Source organism: Lissotriton helveticus, chromosome 12 (genome assembly GCF_964261635.1).
Source record: "Lissotriton helveticus chromosome 12, aLisHel1.1, whole genome shotgun sequence".
In the NCBI taxonomy this organism is placed as follows: domain Eukaryota; kingdom Metazoa; phylum Chordata; class Amphibia; order Caudata; family Salamandridae; genus Lissotriton; species Lissotriton helveticus.
Genome location: NC_136073.1, coordinates 201,855,521 through 201,876,451, shown reverse-complemented (window position 1 = coordinate 201,876,451; position 20,931 = coordinate 201,855,521). Strand labels below are relative to the sequence as shown.

The following is a 20,931-nucleotide window of genomic DNA, read 5'->3' as shown; positions in this document are numbered from 1 at the left end:
AGCCCCATGTGCGAGCGTTATGACCGTTATGACGAGCTCAGCTCGTCATGAGCACACGGCCACCATGGCTCATGACGAGCTGAGCTCGTCATGAGCGTCCAACGGGTTAAACAATAGATGATCTTCTTTGCACTTACTGAAATTAGAACTTTCATTTTGGAGACAATGTGTCACAGTCTGCTGTATACTATCAATTCCTAATCCCCAGAAGAAGATTTGACAAAGGTCCAGACTAGCTATAAAAAGTCAAATTAAAATCAGCACACCATACAGTCACATTGGTAATAACCTTCTATCCCAAAGTAAGGATTAACTTATTTTTAACTGCTCTTCATGAGCATCAGCCAGAGCACATCTCTCCGAGGCTACACCTACCATGATGCACATAAAATATTTTAGAAGATCCCGAAAATCAGAAGATAGTTGTGACAAGATAAAGTGTAACATACAAAAACACTGTAGAGGCCAGTGCCTTAATAAAGTGGTGGCTCAGGGGAAGGGTGGATGGCGAGACAAACAAAGAAAAAGCACTTACCTGACGCATTGCGCTTCTCTCCACTGCAGGCACAGGCTCCCTCCCGGAATCCACTGCGACCAATCCTGATGCTGTTTTCAAGCATGAGTGCAGCATCAGGATTGGCTTGAGTGCCCTCGATTTGAACTTCCAGTTAGAGTAAGAGCCTCTGCCTGCTCTCTTCAACTCAGAACCGCAGCTCGCATTGGAGAGAGCTTCAGTGCATATGATGGTTTGGCTGTCCTGAGACGGCTGGCCAAACCCTCATGCACACTTTGAGCAGTGCACTTACTCCCCCTGGTCCCTGTAATTCCCTACCCGTAGGCCTCAGCTCCAAGAGCAAAGATGAAATGGTGATAAATAAGTAAGGGTGGGCGTAGTATGCGTAGTGGGGCTACGTGAAGCTACGCGAAGTGGACATGAAGCTACGCCCACACACGCACTTCACGTAGCCCCACTACGTGCCGCCCGCCTCCCTCCCGCCCTCTTCTACATACCTAATTTCAGCTAAAAGATACTTGAAAAGTATATTAAAGGCACTTACCTGGTCCACGGCGTCCCGGGGCTCCCTCTTCTCTTTTCTCTTTCGCTTCTGTTTCCCCCTGCGCATTTCTCACGAGAAATGCGCATGCGCGGGCGGCTGTGCATGTGCATTTGGATGGAAGACGCGGCGCGAAAGAGAAGAGGGGGCCCCAGGACTCCGCGGACCAGGTAAGTGCCATTAATATACTATCCAAGTATTTTTTAGCTGAAATTAGGTATGTAGAAGAGGGAGGGAGGGAGGCGGGTGGCAGGCAACTTCGCTCCGTCCACGGAGTGTGCATAGTGTTGCCTACTACGCCTACTTTGCAATGTGCGAAGTAGGCAACACTACGTACGCTCTGTGGGCGGAGCGTAGCATTGCGCCCAGGCTTATAAATAAGTGTTTATTATTATTTAATTTTTCCATTTTTGGGCTGCTGGCAGGGGGGAGTGCACTGAGGAGCAGCCCGTCCCATCCCAAATTGGCAGGACGGTGGAGGGTTGGCGGTGGGAAGTGGGGTCAGGGGATAAAAAATAAGAGTTAAAAGAACTTACCAATGCCGCTGCCAGTACTGTTTTCTCCCACATTGCGCTCTCCCTGGTTCTGGCCAATACTGATGCTGCATGAAAGCAGCATCAGGATTGGCCTAAGCGCTTGGACTTTGCACTCTCAGGCTGACTGGGAGCCTGTGGTAGTTCTCTCGAGCCCCAGCAACACAGCTGGGACTGGAGAGAGCTTCACTGCGCATGATGGTTCCATTTAGCATTCCTTCCCATCCCTAGGTTGACAGGGCTTCACAGCTGTACTGCACCGCTAGGTATTAAATGCTCTAGCCACCCTCTCTGTGGCAACTAGATATTAGACACTTCTTCCATCCTCCTTATGTGTAACCCATGTGAATAGTAACTAATTTAGTACTCACAGAAGAGCAACATGCACAGCAGTATGTATCAGTTCAATTTTACTTGCACAGTCTTTTAGTAGCACCGTACTGCTGAATCCAGCTTACACATAGCAGGGTTTTTGTTGTAAGGTAACACAACATAGAAGTATATATTGTGATTAAGTGGGAGTTTATTAAAATCATTAACTCCAAAAGAATAAACCCACAAAGAAAGCAGAACTCCTGATGTGATGCTGTCCAGTCCGGTATCAAGGTAAGAATGGATTGGACAGCAACGCATCAGGAATGGATTCCAGAACATGAAACTAAGAATACAATATGGTAATCTAATAAATTAAAGGCGTACAGATACAACATCTCCTTTCCTTAAACAAATAAAATAAATTAATACAAATAATAATCATTAAATCTTGCTGGAATTACAACATTTCTTTTTCCATTAATCAAGTTAGAATTACAATTTGAATTTGGAATAGTGTCGTTTTGGATATCATTAGAACCATTATCAGAATCATTGCAAACATATTGTTGATTATAATCATTACTGTTGTGTTCCAGAAGTTCATTAGAAACAAATTGTTCTTCACAATCAGAAATGTTAGATTGTAAATTTGATAAGTTATTTGAATCATCAGATACATTTTCATCAAAACACAAGAATGATGAACTCTTCAAATTCTCTCATTCACGTATTTTTTTTCAATAAAGTCTTTTTGAAAAGGTTTAATTTTAATGACTGCACTTTTGTTCCACCAACCTCTATTTTTTAGCAATACTGATGAATGTGTAACTCTTACGACCTGTTGTGGAGAACTATATTTAGATTCTCCCTTATTTACTTTCTTAGGTTTTTTAATAATCTCCAGTTGCATATTCTTTCTTTTCCACAATTGGTATATTTGTTCTACGTTTGTATCTTTTTAAAAAAAAAATTCTAACACAATCATCAACTGAATTTTCAGATTTCCCATCCTCAATTTTTGACAATGAATCTACAGGCACATGCATCAAAGCATTTTGCGATCGCAAACAGTGCGAATCGCAAAAATCGGCCGTTTGCAATAGCAAAAATTGCTTTTGGAATGCATGAAACAAGTAGCCTCTCGCAATTTAAGAAATCGCAAAATTTGCGATTTCTTAAATTGCAATTGCATTTAAGGAATCGCAATTTACGATTCCTTAAATGCAATGCAAGAAAGTAAAAAGATTTGCGATTTTGCAATTAAGAATCGCAATTTACCATCACATGAAAGGTGATGGTAAATTGCGTTTTTTTTTTTAAAAAAAGCATCAAAGTGCATTTTTTAAAGTCCCATGTTAAGAACACACAAGCCCCTGGGACATGTGTGTGCGTAACATGGGTGCACATATCAATTTCAGGGGTGCAACAGGGTGTCCTGTGGACACCCCTGCACCCTTGAATTCGCATTCTCCATTTGCGAATCTCTAATTGCGATTCGCAGAATGAAAATATCTTCCCATTCATTCCTATGGGCCTCTAGGCCCATAGGAATGAATGGGGAGGGATTCCTTATTTGCGACTCGCAATTTGCGAGTCGCAATTAAGGAATGTTTAGAAATCGCACATTTTTCTGCGATTTCTACATGCAAGGGTATTTGCGAATTCTTAATTGCGAATCCTTAATAATCACAATTAAGAAATCGCAAATGACTACACTGATGCATGTACCTGCTAGTCTGTTATCAAACACAAGTGTTTAAAACAATTTTTGCATCTCTACCTTTCAATAAGAAAAAAGGCGTAAAACCAGTAATAGAGTGTGGAGTATTAAGATAACTCCAAACTTTCTCTTTTATATGTCTTCTTACATCCAAACCAGAAGATAAAGCTGTTTGAATACCTTCCTTGAAAAAATGTATTTGCTCTCTCTACTAAACCATTTGCAGATGGAAAATATAATGGAGTTTTCTCATGCTTAATATCATACGTTTTTTAGAAAATCTGCCATTTTTTAAAAATAAAATGTGTGCCATTATCTGAAACTAATTTTTGGGGAAAACCTTCAGTACAAATTTTTTTTCCAAAAAATCAATGGCAACGTCAGTTGTTGATAAGCTTACAAAATCATACACAATCTACTTGGAATAGTAATCTGTTAAAACAATGAGATATTTCATGTCAGTACTCAAAATAATATACGGCCCAGAAAAATCTATAGCTAATTACTCCCAAGGCTGATCTGGCAATATATTATTTGAAGTAGAAGTTTGTGTTTTTCCAATGTTTATCTGAAAGTAAATATTCTGGGCATTTGTTGATGAATTGATCTACATGTGAATCCATACTGGGCTACCAGTAATACTTTCTAATTAATTCTTTAGTCTCTGACATTCCTGGATGACCAATATGTGCTTTTTTAATTAAACCATCAATAAGATTCTTTGGCGGAACAAAAAGACCGTTTCTTGTCACAATATCATTTTCTACACTTAATTCTGAACAAACTTGTTGGTAAGGTACCAAGCTTTTCTCTAAATGTCCTAATGGTGGCCACCCATTGGTAATATACTTCATGAATTTTATAAGTATATCATTATTCTTATATCCATTAATCCAATCATCTTCAGAAATTACCCCCATTGAATTTTCTGAAGCATCAATTGCAGAGACAACAACATATTCATCATCATTAAATTCTGAAGTTTCTTTAGTGTTGTTAACTGGTAATCTAGACAAGCAATCTGCTCTAAAATTAGCTCTATCAGATGTATGCTTTATATCAAAATTGTATTCCTGCAACCTTGATATGATTCTTAATAATCTAGAAGATGCCAAACCAGTTCCGTTTTCATTCATTTAAAATATCAAAGGTTTATGGTCAGTCAGTAACTAAATCAAAATGTGTACCCCATAAATAGCTTTTGAACTTCTCAACAGCCCAAGAGCAGGCCAAAGCCTCCCTCTCTATAGTGCTGTAGTTTGACTCTGCCTTGCTTAATGTACTTGAAATAAAAGCAATAGTATTTTCTTTTCCTTTATAGGCTTGAGTTAGCACACCACCAAGTCCTACAGAACTTGCATCCACAGTAACAGTACATTTAATGCCACATGTAAAAGGTTGTAAAGCTGGTGCATTTTTGATCATGTCCTTTATATTTTTAAAAGCATCTTCATGCTCTTTTCTCCAAATGAACTTCTCGTTCTTGTGAGTTAAACATCTAAGAGGCTTGACACTAAATGCATATCCATGCACAAAACGTGCATATTACTCACTGAGTCCTAAGAAAGATTTGAGTGAGTCTTTGTCAACTGGTGCTGGTGCATTTGTGATCGAATCAATAAGATTTTGTTTTTGGTTTGATACCCTCCTTGTAATAGAATGTCCCAAATACTCTAATTCATTTTCCAAAAAATTACATTTATCTTTCGACACTGTCATTCCTTTCTCATGCAAAATTCTAAGAACTGTTCCAAGAACTTTATGTTCCTCAATGCCTTTTCCAAAGATAAGAATGTCATCTTGGAATGCTTGTACCCTTTGATGTCTCCAAATAACGAGTCCATTAGCTTCTGAAAAACACTAGCTGCAGAAGCTAATCCAAATGGGAGTCTCATATATTTGAAGGCACCAAAGGGAGTAACAAAGGTAGTGAGATCCTGTGATTTTTCTGAAATAGAAACCTGATGGTAAGCTGATTTTAAGTCAATAAGAGAAAAATGAGTAGCTTCTCCAATTGCCACTAACATTTCCTGAATAAGGGGTAATGGGTGGCAGTCCACCAAAATGTTCTTATTTAAGGAGCGTAAATCAGCACACATGCGCAATTTAGCTAAAACAACATCCGAAACCCACTCAGAAGAATCAGTAGGTTTGATGATCCCATCTTTACATAGATTATCTAAGTGTTCTTTCAATTCCTTCCTAACACTGAGTGGAACACTTCTCACTTTATGTTTTACAGGTATTGCACCTTCTTTTAATTTAATCGCATGCACAACTCCTTTCACACATCCTATTTTGTCTTCAAAAACATCTTTATACTTGTTTATAATCTCATTTAATTGACATGAAATGTTGTTATCGGTTCACAATTCAACTGATGAAATAGGAATATCCCCAAGAATGATTGGAGTATCACTTCCACGTTTAAGCATTATTCCCATCCTTCCTAAATCACGCCAACCAATTATATCACAACCTTTTTTAGCTACATAAATTTTAGTTGTTATCGATCTACCCAAAAGTCCCACTTTTTATTAAAATAACCTACCATGTCTATGTCTTGTAATGAAAAGTTCATTAGGAAAAAAATTCTTATAATAAGTAATGTCAGACCATATAGTTATTGGCGATCCAGAATCTGCCATAACCTCTAATTTTACATTTCCTATAGTTGCTTCACCCAAAGGTGCTTTGAAAGACACATCAGAATCAATTATATTTACAATAACAATAATATTATTAACCATGTCCTCTTACAATTCTTCTATTGCATTTACACGTGTGTGAGATATGTTTTTATTTTTGAAACTTGTCCTGCATGAACTCTCCAGATGTCCTATCTTCTTACATCTAGTACATATTTTTCCATGAGCTGGACAATTTGGATTATTTCCAATGTGTGGTTTTGAGCCACATCGATAGCATATCAAGTTTTTCTTTACGTTGAAACTTCCTTTACTTTTACTGTTTTCATAAACTTTAGATTTGCTTGAAACAGCACATATTGAATCTGAATTACTCTCAGATCCAAAGATGACTTTTGTAGAAACTGACTCTCTTTCTATGCTGATAGCAATGTCAATTACGTCATTCAATGAAGGATTTCTGAGGAACTGAAGTCTAAATCAGGCCTTGTGAGTAAACTGAAGGCACATAGTATCGTTTAGAAATTAGCGTGATGAATCTATTTAGTTCAGTATAGGTACCCGTGCATTAGTGGGTTTCACATTAATTAGTTTATTTTGGTTGCTAAACACGCTATATGAGTTTCTGCCTTTTGACGGGTATTATAACTTAACCCGACCAGCGCCCTTTTGTGGCCTAGCTTGCCTGTAGCACTAGTAAAATCCAATCGTTATAGTCGGTAAGGGCTGTTCCCTTAAGAAATAGCATGACAACTGCAACAAACTGCTGCTCCTGCATGTTAGGCCTGTCAAGGTTATAGGTGGGGGTAGGCCCGATAAGCGCATTCCAGGAGGCACTGTGCGAACCCTCCTGAGACAGGCAGAAGGGAGTTACCCTCATCGACCTTGCTATAATGATCTGAGCTAAACTGAAGCTGCTTTGTATGCCATATATGGTCTTGCCTTTTCAGCAACCTGTACCAACTTGTATTTTTCCTTCTTAGGTAACGGTTTTGAAATGTAACAGTATATATGTGATCTCTTGATAATGTGCCAGCAGTCTTCTCGGCGGACCTCGAGTGGTTAGGTCGCGAGAGGCTCTCTGGCAGAGTTGTTGTATAATAAATGATTGTACCTTCTTCACTGCCAACTGACTGGTTATTATTAAGGTTGAGCCTGCAAGAGCATGCTTTAGCACATGCATCTAGCTTATTTTCCTCATCTTTCAATATAAGCTGAGTTCGTACCGCTTTGTTCGCCATAAGTTGGCAGGGTATGCTCAGACGTAAGTCCCTTGCTCACTTTGCCACTGGATTCAAGCAAGCCTGGCTGAAGACTGCTAGAATGCCAGAAACTGGTCCTAGGAAGCTTGTTTCCAGTCCAGGGAAGGCATGGCTTGGAAGTTTGGGCTGGACTGTTCCCATGAGGCACAGGGTCAGACTGATTTTCATATGGCCAAGTCTGAACTGGGGTGGCAGAGTGGGCTAAAGAACGGTGATGGATTAAACCCAGATCTTTTGACTGGGTGTGAGTGTTTGATTGGTTCAGATGCTCCGTCCATCACCACCCCCTTTTGTACCACTTTGTTCGCCATAAGTTGGCAGGGTATGCTCAGATGTGAGTCCCTTGCTCACTTTGCCACTGGATTCAAACAAGCCTGGCTGAAGACAGCTGTAATGCCAGAAACTGGTCCTAGGAAGCTTGTTTCCGGTCCAGGGAAGGCATGGCTTGGCAGTTCGGGCTGGACTGTTCCCATGAGGCACAGGGTCAGACTGATTTGCATTTGGCCATGTCTGAACTGGGGTGGCAGAATGGGCTAATGAACGGTGATGGATTAAACCCAGATCTCTTGACTTGGTGTGAGTGTTTGATTGGTTCAGATGCTCCGTCCATCACCACCCCCTTTTGTACCGCTTTGTTCGCCATAAGTTGGCAGGGTATGCTCAGACGTGAGTCCCTTACTCACTTTGCCACTGGATTCAAGAAAGACTGGCTGAAGACGGCTGTAATGCCAGAAACTGGTCCTAGGAAGCTTGTTTCAGGTCCAGAGAAGGCATGGCTTGGCAGTACGGGCTGGACTGTTCCCATGAGGCACAGGGTCAGACTGATTTGCATATGGCCAATTCTGAACTGGGGTGGCAGAGTGGGCTAAAGAACGGTGATGGATTAAACCCAGATCTTTTGACTGGGTGTGAGTGTTTGATTGGTTCAGATGCTCCGTCCATCACCACCCCCTTTTGTACCACTTTGTTTGCCATAAGTTGGCAGGGTATGCTCAGACGTGAGTCCCTTACTCACTTTGCCACTGGATTCAAGAAAGACTGGCTGAAGACGGCTGTAATGCCAGAAACTGGTCCTAGGAAGCTTGTTTCAGGTCCAGAGAAGGCATGGCTTGGCAGTACGGGCTGGACTGTTCCCATGAGGCACAGGGTCAGATTGATTTGCATATGGCCATGTCTGAACTGGGGTGGCAGAGTGGGCTAAAGAACGGTGATGGATTAAACCCAGATCTCTTGAGTGGGAGTGAGTGTTTGATTCGTTCAGATGCACCGTCCATCACCACCCCCTTTTGTACCGCTGAGTTTGACCGAAAGGCATTAAAAAGCTTTACAAGAGCAACACTTACATTACACAAGGTCACGTTAATTTTGTTTGAGACATGGGAGATTAAATGACTAGCCACAGGGTGTTGAACCGACGCTGAAACTCCAAACCCAGTTCCTTGGCTCCAAAGCGGCAGCTGTAGCTGTTAAGTCACATCTCATCCCCACCCTTTTACTATTGAGCTCTCGATTAGCACACTGCTCTCCCCCCGCTTTTACCTGCACGCTTCGCTCATCCTAAAGCACTTAATCACCACCTTTCTCACAACTTCACACTGCATCCCCTCCCCTGGCTTCCTTCAGCTCTATGTCCTCATTGGGGTGCCTGTGGTTGCTAGGGGAGATAGCAACCAACCCCAATTTTATTTTCGTTGAGTATTTATTTAATTATAAAGCACCAAAGGGCAGACAGGTTCTGTCCTCTGCTAAGAGGGTGCTCTCCAGCATTCCTCTGCCTCCTTTGTGTGAATGAATGCAAGGGGGTGGCTTGGTTCACTCCTAGTCTGAGAGGTGAATCCATTCATCGTTATCAAAGGATTTGAGTTGGGTTGGTTTTAATTATTTGGCTTCTACGTTTCTCTAGTTAGATAAGGTAATTTTGTCCAGTATAAAATCATAAAAATCCTTGTGGAATGTTGAACCGTGAACGAAAAACCCTCGAGACGCCATTTTGTGTTGCCATGCTCTCGGCAACTTGACGAAGGCCCGTCTTCCACGTACCCGTTGAATCTTGCACAAACCCTTCTTACCCTATATGTTCAAACCAATTCCCAGAAACTGCCCGTATGCTTCACCACCCCCAATGGTGTCAAAAGACTTAGCCACGTCCTGTGCATCGTTGGTGACTCAGCCAGTCACGAACAAACTGCCCCGTGACCACAACGAGAAAGGAGAAACAATGCTGTGGAGTAAAGCAGCAATCTCCGTAGAATTGTCTTTGTACCATTCTGGGACCTCTGTCCTTAGCTAGAGCTAATAAATTACTTGCTTCCCTCCACGGCTGGTTGTCCTGGTCTCTTTGGTAATGTATGATTGATGCAAGAAGGACCCGTAGATTTAAGGCGTCTCCCTTCGCCACTGGCTTCGACTCTCCTAGTGGGGGAGGGTTTTGAAAAGCCGGTTCTACATGGAATTTGTACTTCCATCCTAGGTATACAACAGACTGTCCCTAAATATTCACACAGCCTCTGATTATCAAGATATATCTGATTATTATTTATCACCAGTAGGCAGCCATCAGACTTCTGGTACCAGTGTAGGAACCTTTTTAGTGCTAACATGGCACAAGTGCAGCAGTGACGGTGAAATACAAGTCACAATGTGCATAGTGATGGATCTGCACTACAATAGTGTCCTTTCTGTTCTTGGATCCTTTTTCTCTATAGGCTCAAATATTTTACCCAGGTTGTCAGCTTGTTCCTCAAGTTAGTTCCGGTCTTTCCTCTCAAAGTAATACACATGCCAATACTGTCAAAAGACTTTAATTAATGCCTGGTAGTAATCGGACCAGGAAATCATAGATGCTTCACCACAAACTTTAAAGTCAGAAGAATGTGCTGCATGGCTAAACACTTGTAAGGTCCCAAAGGTGAGACCAATAGGCTAGTCCAATGCTTGTTTGTTATGTCCAGCAGACCACCACACAAAGAACTTCTTCCGTACCTGTTCTGGTTGGAAACCATGAGTATCACACACAGACAGTCCCTGCAGGAAAGATGGAGGAGAAGTGGGAAATCTATTGTCAATGTTGGTCTGTGTGAGCTGCTTTCATCATCCATTTTAAGTATTTGGCACAAAGATATTCCTCACCGCCTATGTGCATTCTAAGAACAACTGCCCCAAAGTATATACTTGTCTCTCTACTTTCATACCCCAAGAAAAAGCAAGGAGGTATCTTGACTTAATGTAATGTGATTCAGCATGTATCTCTCTTGGATGCAGCAACAATGTATGTAACCTGACACCATCCAGAGACCTTAGATAAAACAGTCACAGTATGCTGTCTCCTAAACTGGTTCCGTACTCAGGACGGCTCCCGGTCGTCATGAGTCACGGTAGTCATGTGCTCATGACGGCCGGGAGAAGTGGTAACATTGCCGCTCCTCCGCCGCGCGATTAATTTCCCGCCTGTGCGGGCGAATTAATCAGTGGACAGCTTGTGCCAACACCTGCATACCATGGACTTCATTTAGGGGTTGACAGAGGCAGCAACTGTGACCCCTGGTTTCTCCTTTGCAACCCCTGGCACATGCATTGTAACCTCTGGCTCAAGGCGTCGTTACATTAGAGCCAGGAACAAAACCCTTTTAAAACTTTCATATCCTGCAGCAGACGGGACGTTTGGCTGAAAGGAATAAACTCAGCAGCAGTGAAACACAATATTACCACCATTAGTGAATTTAGGGCCCTGATAAGAGCTGGCTTTGCAGCCTGGTGTGAAGGGGTGTCCTTAAACCCAAAACAGCTTTTGCAACATAATTGAATTATTGTTGCTAGTTTAGAGGTCCAGCAATAAAGGCTTACACTCTCTCTCGCATTGTCAGATGAGAGGGATGGAAAAGGAAGAGTTAATAGGGAGGGAAAGAGGAGTGTTAATAGATGAACCAAGGCAGTAGGGAGACTGTGGTGCACATGCATCAAAAAGCCAATTGCGATTCCATAGTTGCGATTTTTAAGGAATCCCAATTAATGAATTGCATATGCCTATGCATTTAGGAATTGCAAAACAAAATTGTGATTCCAACACATTACTTGATTGCCAGTCGCAAATTGCGAGTCGCAATTAAGGAATTGATTCCCATCCATTCCTATGGGTCTTGAGGCCCATTGGAATGAATGGGCATTGCATGCACAATTTCCGAGTACCCAATAGGTACTCGCAAATTGCGCATGCAATTTCAAGGTTGAAGGGGTGCCAAAAGGACACCCTGTTGCACCGCTGAAATCACAATTTATCCAATTGTTGTGGACACATATCCCCTAAGGGCATTTGTTTGTGTAACATGGGACTTTAAAAAATGCACTTTGGTGCATTTTTCAAAGAAATTGCAAAGTACCATCAACTTTAGATTGACGGTAATTTGGGATTAATATTTGCAAAACTGCAATTATTTTGCTTTATTGCATTGCATTTAAGGAATTGCAATTTGTGATTCCTTAAATGCAATCACAATTTAAGTAATCGCAAATTTTGTGATTCCTTAAATTGTGATTTTTGCATTTGGGATGATGCATCTCAAATGCAAAAATACCAGTCATAAAGGGGCAGATTCTGCGAATCTTCCCATTTGCGTCAGGTTTTTGGTTGATGCATGTGGCTCAAGATGAGATGAAGAGGAGTCACCACACAGACAGGTGAGAAACAACAAAAAGAGACTGCAGAGGCAGAGAAGAAAAAACAAGAGAGAGATGTGACAGGTGGAAAAAATTGAAAGGCACAGTTAAGAGAGAGAGAAGTAGGGGAAGAGACTGGTGTGACAAAGAGAAAGTCTAGAAAGTGAGCAGAGAGGGTGGACATGTGAAAAACAGACATCTGAGAGAAAGGGGTGATAGGTGTGAGAGGTGAAATTGAAAGTTCAAGGTGAGTGAAAGGTAATGAGACAGTAGTACTAGAAGTGACAAAGAGAGAGTGGGGTGAGAAAACTCAGAAAGAGACATAGAGGCAGCAAGAGGAAAACATACAAGAACAAGAGATTGTAATCAGTATTCTTCATCATAGTTATTGGGCTCCAACTCCTTGTTTTATGCTCATGTTTAGTTTACTAATGTAATTAATAACCTTTTATTTTCTGTTAGTGTAATAAAAAATGTATTGCAAAGAGCTGGAACAAGATATTCACTGATAGTAGAGCTAAGGTAAATGTAAATGTGTGTTGCATCCGTGTGTGCATGTGAGAGTGTGTTTATGTGAGACAGAGTATGTGTTAGCATGTGTGTGTTAAAGTGAGAGAGTGAGTGACTTGTAATGAGAGAGAAAGAGTGAGACTGAGGGCCAGATGTAGGTAAATAATATTTACCGACCTCTTAAATACCGAGTCATACCGACTCGGTATTACCGAGGAGGAAAATGAGATGTAGGTAACAATGACGGTATAAAATACCGACTCGGAACCTGTCGGTACTCGGAAACGGTATTTACCGACTCGGAATATACCTACACGGTAAAATCCGAGACGGAAAAACCAAAACCGATCCACCGGTGCCATGGCCCATAGGAATGAATGGCAACTTCCGACCCGGAAAATACCGAGTCGGGAAAAACCGACCCGGTATTTACCGTGTCGGAACTATCCGCCGAAGAATTTGAAACTGACAAACATGTGTGCCTGTGAACCAATCAGGTACTTCAACCACACCCAAATTCCAAGCCACAGGGGAACTAACCAATCAGATCCAAGCACCACACCCCAGTACCTGGGACAGGCCACGCCCATGCAGGTGCAGAAACAAACAGTCAGGAGAGCAGGAGGACAGAGTGTGGAGCAGCCTTTCCTGACACAAACTACACAGCAAGATGGAGAGCCAGGAGGCACAGAGAGAAGCTGCTGAGCGCAAAAGGAAGCAGAAGTTCAGCCAGGAGGAACTGCAGGTGCTGATTTCGGAGGTTGTCAGACATTATGGGAAAATATTTGGAAAGCAAACTCTGCATGTTGCTGAATCAATCAAGCGCAGCACCTGGTTGGACATACAAGGCAAGGTAAATGCCATTGGTGTCACCCACCGTGACCTTGAAGACCTAAAAAAACGGTGGTATGACATCCGCATAATCACCAAAAAAAAGCTTGCTGCCCACCGCAAGGAAAGTGCTGCTACAGGAGGCGGAAGAAACAGAGCCCCCAGACTCACCGACATTGAGGAGATGGTCGCTACAACCCTTGAGAAGGAATGTATACACGGAATAGGAGACGCAGACAGCTCAGCAAGAGGAGCAAAGAAAGCAGGTAAGATGCAGGAACAATATCATTTACCCTTTTACCTATTCCCCTCACAGGATAAATCAGACTCCACAACAGGTTTAACTAATGTCCTGCAATGCATCCTGGGAAATGTAGTCATGTGTAGATACCTCAGAGCAGTCAGCGTGCATTGCAGCAAGGGGAGCAACAGACAAGTAGCATAGGCAAATGAGAGACAGGCAAATGTGCAATAGAAGTGTATTTAATCTCATGACACAGGTGAACAACATTACTGACACAATGTCCATGTCTGTCCACAGGAGAGTCAAAGCGCAGCACAGCTGAGGTCAGAGAGAAGAGGAGGGAAGGAGCCGGACCTAGCACTTCTCACGGAGGGCAGGACCAAGAGCAGGCTGCCCCGATACCTGAGGAGGCAACTGCTGAATATCCACGTTCCCCTCTCCTATTTGGTAGTCAGGACACAGGAGCGGCAGAACTATCACCCACCCCCACATCACCATCCCCAGTGCTGGGAAGAGTCAGGAGCCATGATGTGCCCCCTCGCAGAATACTGCAAACATCATCGGAGGAGGAGGAGGTGGAGGGTGACACACAGGACAGAGGCAACACCGAGCAGCAGCCCAGTCCCAGAGTCACGCGGGCCAGTGTCCGAGGGCGACGGCCACGGGAGGTAGAGGATGTGCGGCAAGTCCAAGGTGTCTTCTGCGGACTGGAGGCCACCATGGTGAAGGTGCAGCGCCTGCAGGCAAAAGCAATGATGGGGGTTCAGAGGCACGCACGCACAACTAACAATAAACTGGAAGCAGTAGGCAAGGGCATAGGGGACATGGCAGAAGGCATACAATCCATGGCGTCAGGAATTTCAGATATCACACAGTGCATGACTGTCCTGTGTGACAAATTGGACAGGGACCATTTGGAGAGACGCAAGGCCCGTGTGGATGTGCGCCAGCAAACCAAGGCCCTGAACAGGTTTGCAACTGCTACCACTCTGCTGTGCAGACGGTCAGTCACGATGCAGGATGCCATAGTGCAGTGCTGCACCAATTTAAGTGAAGGTATGGCCAGGATGACCACTGCCATGGAGCTAGTGCTCGCGCATCAGACTGGCACTGGAGGCGACACTTGTGCTGCCGAAAGCGAGGGGTCCACCAGCAGGAGTGGTGCAAGCACTCCTGTGCATGACTTACGGAGGAGTGGCAGGCGTGGGGGAAGTTTGACAGGCCAGCGTGAGGACATAGGCTCACAGCCACAGCAGCCCCGCCCTGTGGCCCGTGGCCACAAACAATGACTTTGCACTCCACCCAAGGCTGTAGTCACGGTGGTGTGAACCGTGACAACACACTCATGGAGTGTTAGTATTAGTGAGCCCAATGTGAGCTAACAATGCTGTGGCGTAGTGATTATTAAACTACTTACACAAAGTTACATTCATGCCTGTGTCTCTTTACTCACTCAGAAATATTGTTGTGTAACCTCTGCCCGTCTCAGTCTCCCATCTGTAGCTGCTGCTGCCACTGTGGCTTGGGGCTCTGCCACCTCTGGGTCGTCATCAATGTCCTCATGAAATGTGAGCTCCACCTCAGTGCCTTGCTTGGTGGCGAGATTATGCAACATTGCACAGGTCGCTATTATTTTGCAGCAGATGATTGGGGTGTACTGCCGTGCACCTCCACTCTTATGGAGGCAGCGAAACCTGCTCTTTAGGAGTCCAAATGTGCGCTCAACTACGTTTCGTGTGGATCTGTGAGCCACGTTGTATCGCCTTTCACTCCTGGTGGATGGGTTGAGGTAGGGAGTGAGCACGAAGGACCGCAGGGCATATGCACTGTCGCCTAGGGGGAGAAAGATAGACATTAATTGCAAGTACTTGAGACGTAGATCTGATGTGAGTGTCAGGGTGTGTCAATGTGATTTACCTAGCAGGTATCCATTTCCAAATTCTCCGGCAAGTAGGCGTGTGTATATTCCACTGTTCTGGAATATGTATGAATCATGGGTACTTCCGGGGAACTTGGCTACGATGTCAGTGATGAGGTTACCTGCATTACATATGACCTGGACGTTGATGGAGTGCGTCGATTTGCGATTCCTGTATATGTGCTCTGTGGCTGCAGGTGGACAGAGTGGGACGTGGGTGCCATCGATGCAGCCGATCACGTGAGGGAAGTGTGCCAGTTGATAAAAGTCAGTCTTGGTTTTGGCTAAATCTGCCGGTGTAACAGGGAATTTAATATAATGCCCCATCCTCTGCATCATGGCGTCAAGAAACCTCCTGAAGAAGCGGGACAGGCAGCCCTGGGACACGCCACCCACTACAGCTATCACACTCTGGTAGCTCCCTGAGGCCAGCAGGTGTAAGCTACATAGCACCTGGACATGAGGTGGGATGGCATGGGCCCTGGGTGTTGGGTGGTCCAGGAGAGGGTGTAGGTCCCTGATCAATTGCTTGATGGTGTCTGGGTGTAGCCTGTACCTCTGCAGTATTTCAGGCTCTGTCAGTTGGAACAGTGTTATCCTCTGCCTGTACACTTGTTCCTCCCTTAGCCATTCTCTCTGTCCTGCTGCCTGTAGTCTCTGCCGTCTTGCTATGATGTAGAAAGCCGCCATCATGGGTCCTGAGGTGCATTTTGGGACTTTTTTTATAGCCCTCCCTTGGTTACCACCTGCTTTCAATGCATGGTAAATACCGACTTAAAAATACCGTTTTTCGGCAGAATCGGTATTTTTGGGCTTACCTACATCTCCAAGGCTTATTTTACCGTTTCTGATTTACCGAGTCGGAAAATACGAACTCGGTATTTATGTATACGGTAGATTCCGACACGGTAATTTTACCGGGTCATTCTTACCGAGTCGGTATGTTTCCGACTCGGATTTTAAGAACATCGGTATTTTCCGGCCTCCTACATCTCATTTCCTCGGTAACGGCCGATTTTACCGGTTTTCGGCCGTTACCACCCGGTAAAAGCCTACCTACATCTGGCCCTGAGTCTTTAAGTGAGTTAGAGTGAGTGAGCATTAGTGAGTGGGAGAGGTAATGGAGGTGAGGGTGAGTTAGTGAGAATGAACAGGAATGAGGGTGCAGACTGTTAGAGAGTGTGAGGTAGTATTAATGGCTATTGATATGTGAGTGAGTTACTGTGAGTGAACGTAACTGTAAGTGAGACTTAATGCTTCATAGTGATTGTGAATAAGTGTGAATAAATGAATGAGAGTAGGACCGTGCAAGTGAGTTTGCAGGAGGCTAAAAGTATGAGTATGACTAAATGTGAGCGAAAATGAGTGCAAAAAAATTTAGAATAAGTGAGTATGTGTGGAATATATAGGAATGAGTGGGAAAGAATGAGTGAGAACAAGTGAGTGTGTGATAATTTATGAATGTAGCCGAGTTTCAGTGAATGGGTGAGTTAATGTAAGTGAGTATGAAAGAGAACGTGGCGTTATGCTTGCAAGTCTGCAGTTGGCCCTGGCACAGTAAGTCTTGGTTTATAGAGCCCTCCGTGGCAAGATGCTTGTGCTAGCATACTAGAGACAATTCTTAGCATGATACGGGAGGAAATTCTTGGAATAGGGGAACACATTGCAAAATGCTAGCACTGGCTAATAGTAATTCCTTACTTAATAGAGGACAACCGTGGCATACTATGGGGAAGGCAACCATGGCCAAAGTTCGGTCCTAACATACAAGAGGTAATATTTGACATAAGGGTCACACATGGTACATGGGCAGCACTAATAGAAAAACTGTGGCACTGGCCTACTGTATGGTGTTTTTGCTTAAGAGGACACCAATAGCATATGGGGGAGGCATCATAATAAGCCATGTTTAAATTGCTGCAGCTTTCTCTGGGACCAGGGCTTTATATTTAGGTTTTGTACAATAAACAATTTCAGTAGTTTAAGGCATATTCTTCTAATTAAGTAAAAGGTGACTGCAGAGAAAATACATTTGTGTACATTACTGCTTTGTTTCATTATTGTTAATAAATAAAAAATTGTGTGTGTAAAAAAACTTTAAACTTCTGTTAGTTGGACAAGTGAAAATGCCTTGAAGATGATCAGCAATCAAATTGTATTGGCAATCTGGAATAATATATTATTATTCATTATAAGGTGTATATCAATTAACACATGTGAACTTAAATACTTCCTACGATCTATTAATAGATATCCCATTCTGCTTTACACTGGGGGAACCATTAAGCTATGGCTCTTTGTGGTGTCAATATGTTAGTCTACCAGTACTAACAGCGTTCTGAAGCACTATATTCTCTTCAGAAAAGCACACAATTTTGTATATAACAAAAAGAGAAAGGAGTTTAGATCCCAAGATTTACTAAATAAGTACACTAATGGTTGTAGCCCCAATTCAAGTAACACACTATGGTCAAAAATCATGATGTCACTTCCTGTTATGTTATTAAGGTCAAAGGTGTGTGATGTCACTTCAGCTATCCCTGGTGTTTTGGTGAATCAACGTCCATGCTGCATACTTCCAGATTACACACTTTTTGAAGTTGCTGTATGCATGGCACCCCAAGGAAGCCCTTCGGCTATTTGTTGCCACTATATAAAACACATAAATAAATAAATTGAACTGTTTCAGTAATGTGATAATTATGGCATTTTATGATTTTAGGGAGTGTCCTGCTTCTTTATGATACATGCTGTATTGATGACAGTAGTAAGATTCCCCCTCTGTGGCCTAGAAGCAGTTTCTTGTGGTTTGCGCAGTCAGTCAGTCAAATCAAATCACTTTATTTAATACTAGCAGCCCGTACCGACGTTGTCCGGGTATGAATTGCAGCCGGCCAGTAGTATATTGTTTTGTAGGATTTCGTTTTGATAGCATTTCTTTCCTGTGACAGGCCTGTGAAATGCTCCGATTCACAGTGCACTGCTGATGCACTTAAGAGTGCGCGTTCAGTAGTGTGTGAACTCGAGTTTCCCTACTTTATTTTTCCTTGCAATATTATATAGCGCGAACTGGACAACATGGCATGAGCACAATTTACATTACAGAAGAACACATTCATTTGTGGTAGGCATGGGGAGACAAAGCGATTTGCCTGGAATCACAGGATGTTGAGCTGATGCCGTGATTCGAACATAGCTCCCCAGCTCTAAAGTTTGCAATTCTAGAACTTGTGGCGGGAGGTGTGTCTAAAAGTGTATGTCGGTGCTGGCCATCAATGAGAGAGACCTGTGCATTTTTCAAATGGGTGGTGAAAAAATATGAGTATGTTGCTGGAGATATGGGCCGCCGTGCCACCAATGTACTTACCGGGGGAGGCTAAACACCCATTACTCCTCAACTTTCTTTCCACATACCATCACTCCGCATACTTTCATTACGAAAGTACCATGACTCCGCAATGCCATTATAACGCATGGCATTACATTTTATATGCTTTTACCACACATACATTTACAACGAAATTCGTTATAAATGCATGAATGGTAAAAGCATGTTTTTTTAATGTTTGGATAAGGTAAGTATGGATATAGGGGTATATGTTTTGGGGTACTGAGGGATATGTTTTGGGGTGTTTGGGTATTTTAAGGGTTCAGATATAGTTTTGGCTTATGGGGTACAGGGGTAGTTTTAGGGTTTAGGGATAGGTATGGGTTTTGGGGTACAGAGGTATTTTTAGGGTTTGGGGCTAGGTTTGGGGTACAGGGGTATATGGGTATTTTTAGGGTACAAGGGTAGGTTTGGGTTTTGGGATACAGGGGTATTTTAAGGGTTCAGGGTTACGTTCGGGTTTTGGGGTACAGGGGTATTTTTAGGGTTCAGGGCTAAGTTTGGGTTTTGGGGTGCAGGGGTATTTTAGGCTTCAGGGCTAGGTTTGGGTTTTGGGGTACAGGGGTATTTTAGGGTTCAGGGCTAGGTTTGGGTTTTGGGGTACAGGGGTATTTTTAGGGTTCAGGGGTAGGTTTTGGTTTTGAGGTACAGGGTTATTTATAGGGTTCAGGGCTAGGTTTGGGTTTTGGGGTACAGGGGTATTTATAGGGTTTAGGGATAGGTTTGGGTTTTGGGGTACAGGGTATGTTTATAGAGTTAAGATGGGTTAGTGTTTAAGGGTGTTGGGGTATTTTAAGGAGTATGGGTGGGTTATGATTATGGGGTGCAGGGGTATTTAAAGGGAGCAGGGTGGGATTAGCACACGATATGAGACATGGCATGAAGGGCGGAACGTACCACACGCCCCCAGCGTTTGTCATGCCCCCAGCACACGCCCACAGCACAATGCAGACACTCCCAAAAGGGACTACTTTACTGGCACGGTTCTTTTACCTTTTAAATGTATATGGTGGGCATCTGCATAGCCTATGTCCTTCTGCTGCAACTGCCCTTTCCAACGCTGTATTGGGTGTTGTGATTGGTGCTGTGGTTCCTGAGATTACCCGCCTCAAAGGTTTGGGCTCTCTCTTTATTATATTAGTATAGACTTAAGAAATTAAGATCATAAAAATACAAAAATATACATTATAAAAATACAGACATTTAAAACAATGATTTACAATCAGAGTAAAAATGCATAATTCATTAAGAAGGATTACACAGACGTCTAGTCTTCCATGAGAGTAGTAAAAAGGAAGCCACAGAATAAGACACTAATTGATCAGGCAATGATTGTAAAACATACATCCCAGGACAACATTGAGTAAAACGGTTTTTTGCACATGAGCGGCCGGATGAATCTAATACAAAGATCCTTGTAAAATTTGCAAAAGAAAAATATATGTAAATTTGATTGAGGGGAAATACCATTGCACGGGCAAGGGGGGAGGTCCAGGATAGAATATATTCCAGCTGGATAGGAGAACATACAGGGGATCAAATTCAATCTGGACCTCACTAAAGTACATCGGTGGCGTGGATTGGTCACAAAGATAAATAAGGGGCTATGCCTTCCTGATCTATTGGGCCTTCGAGATATAATTTTACAGACACTTTTGAGCAATTCCCCTATAATGGCTCAGCTGTTCTTTGTTTGGAATATAGTGTCTTAATTTCTTTTTTTGAGACACTCGTGCAGTTTGATGGAGGTTTCAGGGAAACAGACGGACAAGGGTTGTTGGGGTCGCATCGACAACATCCACAGGGTCTTATCACAGCACCCTGAATACTGCATGTTACTTCTCACCAGATCAA

General features: G+C 43.0%; 1 long non-coding RNA gene across 1 annotated transcript; it reads right to left on the bottom strand.

Moving 5' to 3' along the window:
• Window positions 1–13,994: 13,994 nt before the first annotated feature.
• Window positions 13,995–15,529, bottom strand: LOC144798927 (uncharacterized). Its single transcript, XR_013603700.1, has 2 exons — window positions 15,225–15,529; window positions 13,995–14,508 (listed from the first exon to the last, which is right to left on the bottom strand). It is a non-coding gene; the product is annotated as an uncharacterized LOC144798927 (long non-coding RNA).
• Window positions 15,530–20,931: the final 5,402 nt, after the last annotated feature.